This window comes from Lissotriton helveticus, chromosome 3_1 (assembly GCF_964261635.1).
Source record: "Lissotriton helveticus chromosome 3_1, aLisHel1.1, whole genome shotgun sequence".
NCBI lineage: Eukaryota > Metazoa > Chordata > Amphibia > Caudata > Salamandridae > Lissotriton > Lissotriton helveticus.
Window position 1 is genome coordinate 1,934,848,887 of NC_136061.1, and position 6,051 is coordinate 1,934,854,937.

Here is a 6,051-nt window from a genome sequence, read left to right on the forward strand (position 1 = left end):
CTCTATCGAAAGTACTTTACACCACTTTACTCAAGACCAATGCACTCTATGCAACAGCACTCTGCACCAGCTACTCTGCACCACTGCACTCTATGCCACTGTAGTCTAATTTGCAACACTCTACTCTACGTCACTGCACTCTTCTCTACTTCACGTTACGTCATTCTACACCATTGCACTCTGTCACTGCACTCTATGCCACTCTATTCTACTCTGCACCACTGTACTGTACACCACTGCTCTCTAAAGGACTCTACTCTGCAACACTCTACTCTACGCCACTGCACTCAACACCAATAAACTCTGCACTCCACAACACTCTCAAAGACTACACTCTCTGCCACGGAACTCTAGCTTGCTCTACTCTACACCACTACACTCTATGCTACTGTACTCTACTCTGCACCACTCAACTCTATGCCACTCTACCGCACTCTACACCACTGAACTCTATGCCACTACACTCTGCATCACTCCACTATTCGCCACTGCACTCTACGCCACTCTATTTTACACGTCTGCACTCTCTCTTACACCCTCCACTTTACCCTGCACCACTTCACTCTACTCTGAAACAATATACTCTACGTCACTGCACTCTACACCACATCACTCTATGCCACTCTACTCCACTCTGCTCCACTCCACCCTGCTCCACTCCTCTCTACACCATTGCACTCTACGCCATTGCACTCTATGCTTCTGCAATGTGCGTTGTGCCACTCCACTTTACTCTTCACCCCTCTACTCTACATGACTGCCCTCTACGCCAATGCACTCTACACCACTTCACTCAAAACCAATGCATTCTATGCCACTGCACTCTTTGCCAATCTACTCTAACCAATGTATTTTATGCCACCTCACTCAAGGCCACTCTACTCCACTCTACGACACACAATGATATAACACTCTATTCCATTAAACTCTACTGCACTCTGAGACACTCTACTCCACTCTGTGCCACTCCACTCTACAATACTCTGATCCATTCTATGCCACTCTAACACACTACTCCACTCTATGATGCTCGATGCAACTCTCTCTACCCCACCCCATGCCATTTTACTCCACTCTTTTCTAAGACATACCACTTCACTGTACTCCACTCTACTACTCCACTCTACGCCACTCAACTCTACGCCACTCCACTCTATGCCACTTCCCTCTACAACAGTCTATTCCACTCTAGGTCACTGCACTCTACAACACTGTATTCCACTCTATGCCTTTCCGCTCTCCTACACTACTCCACTTTATGCCACTCTACTCTACGACAATCTACTCCACTCTACTCTACAATACTCGTTTCCACTCTACGCAACACCCTCTACGACATTCCACAACACTCAATGCCACTCCACTTTATTTATTTATTTATTTATTTATGGTTTTTGTAAAGCGCGACACTCGTCCCATGGGACATCACGGCGCTGTAAATCAAAAGGAAACTGCTGAGGACTGAATTGGGGAGTTAGTTTTTAGGAAAAAGGTGAGTTTTAAGTTTTTGGCGGAATTGAAGGTAATTTGTGGTGTGTCTGAGGTCTACGGGTAACTCATTCCATCTTTTGGCAGCCAGGTATGAGAAGGCGCGACCGCCAGTTCGCGCTTTGTAGATGCGCTTAGATTTAGCCAGCGCCAGGTGGTTTGATCTTAGGTTCCTGTTGGGGATGTAGAACTCAATTTTCTCTTGGAGAATGAGGGGGCCCGTTTTATGAAGGGCTCTGTGTGCATGACAGAGTAGTTTGAAGGTGGCCCTCTGACGCATTGGTAGCCAATGGAGTCTTTTGAGACATGCGGATGCCGAGTCTCGCCTACCTTTGTTACATACCAATTTGGCTGCCTGGTTCTGGAGGACCTGTAGGCGGGAGAACAGTTGTTTGTTCATCCCTTCGAACAGGGCATTACCATAATCCAGGCGGCTAACTAAGAGGGCTTGAGTGACAGTGCGTCGGCAGTCCAGGGGTATCCAGGAAACATTTTTTGCCAGGAGTTTAAGTATTGCGAATCCCTTGCCCCAAAGTGAACGGATGTGGTCCTTCATGGACACGACATCGTCCATAATGATGCCGAGATTCCTGGCATGCTGTTTTGGGGTGGGAGCTGATCCCAGTGAGGGTGGCCACCATGTGGCGTTCCATGTGAGTTTAGCTCCTCCAAACAGAAGTATCTCTGATTTGCCGGCATTTAGCTTTAAGCAATGGTTGCGCATCCAGTCTGTCATTTCGGAGAGACAGCCGTGTAGCTTTTCTTTTGCTGTCTCTGATCCCTCATCCATTTTCACCAACAAATTACAATGTGATGCCCTTGCAACCTTTTTTGTAGAAAAAGTCGACAAAATCTATCAGGGTATAGAACAAACCACAAAGGAAATTGCCGAGTCCAGAGCAATCCCACCTTCTATTAATAGTGGCCCTGAAATCAACACTTCAGTCCCCATCACTCCCATGAAAACAGAGTTGTCCTCCTATATATCCCCATTTGATGTAACACCCCCAGCCATTTTAGATAAATGGCCGTTGCTTGACTTAGACTTGGTTCGAAAACTTTTGAATTCCATCAAGTCTGGTTCACCAAACGATCCATTACCGTGTGCTATCCTGAAAAAATTAAATGATAAAACCCTAGGGACAATTACCAATCTTCTCAATAAATCGCTACAGGAAGAAATCGTACCAAAGGAATGGAAACATGCAATGGTCCACCCTTTACTGAAAAAAGCTGGAACTGACCCCAATGTGCCATCCAACTTTAGGCCTATCTCTTTGCTGCCTATCTTTGCAAAGATATTGGAAAAACATGTCCACAGAGTCCTCACTGATTTTATTACCACCCATGATTTATTACCTCTCCATCAGTCAGGATTCCGCACAGGTTTCTCTACCGAAACGACTCTGTTGGGCGTAACTGAGAATATCCGCCTACTGTTGGACCGCGGAGAAACGGTTGTCTTGCTGTTACTGGATCTCAGTGCAGCATTCGATACTGTGTCACATGCTGTACTTGAGCAAACCCTCCACGCCACCGGTATCAGGGGCGCCGCCTGCAACTGGATTAAATCTCTGCTAGAACAACGCACCTTCCAAGTTTTCTCCCAATCAGCATGCTCTGACACTATGATCCTTAAACATGGAGTGCCGCAGGGCTCTATATTGAGCCCACTGCTTTTCAATGTTTACATGAGTCCATTGGCCAAAATGATAGAAGAGTCTGGCCTACTCATGTTCTCGTATGCTGATGATTCCCAGCTTATTTTCTCTTTGTCATCTTCGGACCCAAATAACATCTCGTCATTGAAAATCGGCCTCACTAACATCGCAGACTGGATGAGAAAAAATGTTCTCAAACTTAATGGCGAGAAAACAGAGTTACTTGTTTTGGGCAAAAACAAAGAACTCTGGGGACCCCAGCACTGGCCTGATGTGATGGGCACACCTCCGGTCCCAGTCAAATCAGCACGCAATCTCGGAGTCATCATTGATGAATCACTAAGTCTTAATCAGCAAGCTACTAAGACATCATCCACCTGCTTTGCGATTCTAAAGTGGCTGAAGAAAATCTGTTGGATGTTGCCCAATAACACCCAAAAATCGGTCATCAATGCTTTGATAACCTCCAGGCTTGATTACGCCAACGTGCTTTATCTAGGGGCCAACAAGGCCATAACCCGACGACTACAGACCGTGCAAAACGCCGCCGCAAGACTGCTGTGGAAAATTCCCATCTCCACACCTACCACCAAGTATATCCGCGAATTGCACTGGCTGAAAATCGAGAATCGGGTAAAATTTAAATCTTTATGTCTTATGCACAAGATCTCAACCAACAAGGCACCCAAATATCTTCAAAACCTTATTCAGCCCTACCGTCCATCCCGCACCCTTCGATCAGCTACAGCCAACCAATTTGTGATCCCTAAAATCAGGCTGGCGAGAATGGGCGGCAAATCTTTTTCATATCTGGGACCTTCCCTTTGGAATACTCTTCCATTGATTCTTAGGCAGGAAATGAATCACCTGAAATTCAGGAAAGGCCTAAAAACCTGGCTGTTTAACATCTAAATTCCTGATTTTCTCAATGCACGGAATCATCAGCGCCGGGAAACCCTTTGTTGGGTAGCTGTAGCGCTTTAAAAATGAAATAAATAAAATAAATAAATAAATAAAATAATCAGCTGTGTGTCGTCGGCATAGGAACATATGCCGATGCCCCACTTTCTTCCAATGTCTGCCAGAGATGATACGTAGACATTAAAGAGAGTGGGGCTCAGCGAGGCCCCTTGTGGGACTCCACAGCTGATGGGATAGGGTTTTGAGTGGAATTGGCCCATGTGAACTGCTTGGCTGCGATTGCTGAGAAATGATTTAATCCAGCCTAAAGCTGTAGCTTGCACTCCTTTGCTTAGGAGGATGTTTAAAAGGCGGTCGTGTGACACCGTGTCAAACGCTGCCGACAGGTCGAGCAGTATCAGAGCCACAGATCCTCCTTGATCTGTGATGCATCTCACACCGTCCGACACTGCCAGCAGCGTTGCCTCGGTGCTATTGTTGGCTCTAAAGCCGGTCTGGGTGGGGTCCAGGAGTGAGTTGTCCTCCAGATATCGGGACAATTGTGTGTTAACCAGTTTTTCCAAAGCCTTGGAGAGGTAGGGGAGCTGGGAGATGGGCCTGTAATTCTCAGGATTGGTGATGTCGGATCCGGCTTTTTTCAGAAGGGGAGTCACGGATGCGTGCTTCCAAGTTTCAGGAAAAGATGCGGTGGTGAGTGATTGGTTAAAAAGTTTGGTAATAAAGGGGCAGAGTGTTGGTGCGATTGCGGAGAACACAAAGTGGGGGCATGGGTCCGCAGGAGAGCCTGATTTAATTGTTTGTAGTACAGATAGTACCTCGGTTTCAGAGACTGGTTGAAAACTTGTTAGACATGGAAGATTGCCTGTGTCTTGTTGGGAGTTGCTGTTGTCTGATGCTGGTGAGTTCTTGTCAGGGTTATCGTGCGAATGTGGGGAGTGTGGGGGGGTGAAGGTGGAGTACATTTTATTAATTTTGTCCATGAAAAAGGTGCTAATGCGGTCGCAAGCCTCAGTTGACGGGGAAAGGGTTTGTGAGGTACTAGAGGGATTACTGAGTTCCTTTACAATTTTGAACAGTTCTTTTGTGGAGTTTTGGTTATCAAGGATTCGTTGACTAAAGTATGCTTTTTTTGCGTCTCGGATGGCTGAGATGTATTGTTTCCATTTGGTGACATAGTTTACTCTGGTTTCCGAATTTTTTATTTGTCTCCATCGATGTTCGGTTTTTTGACATTCCCTTTTGAGGCTTTTAAGGAGAGGAGTGTACCATTTTTCCCTGGTGGCTGTTTTTTTCCTTAACACCCGTAGGGGCGCTAGTGTGTCTAGTGTTTGGCGAATTCCAGTTTCTAGGAGAGTGGCGTTGGTACAGATGGAGGCGTCGTCACTAGGGATGATGTTTGTGTCAAGGAAATGGTTATGAAAGTTGGAGTCATTAATGAGTCTCCAAGCTCTGTTGGTAATGGGTGGGGTGAATTTGGGATTCATGGGTTTACCGGGGAGTTTGAATGAGAAGGATATCATGGAGTGGTCAGACCAGGACAGGGGGAGGATTTCATTCATAATGGTAGACTCAATATTCGTAAAGAGGAGATCCAGGGTGTGCCCTGCTGAGTGCGTAGGACCTTCGACCCACTGTTTAAGCTGTAGGAGTTCCATGTCGTATTTCAGCTGAGCGGATCCGGGGGCAATCGTACTTTCGTAGTGGACGTTGAAATCTCCTATGACCATGTAGTTGTTACGTTTTAGGCAGGATGGTAGTAGTTGGTTTAATAATTTGGCGCTAACACTGGTTTGTTGTCCTGGGGGGTTATAGACAACAGCGCCGGCTAGTATAATAAGGCCCTCCAGAGAGATTTTGAATGGTAATGTTTCAAGTTCGGGGTATATGGTTATCGTTTCCGTGAGACAAGTTAGGTGATCTCTGAAAATCACGGCAACTCCACCTCCTTTTTTTTTGCCTGGCCTGTTTTGTGTGATTATTT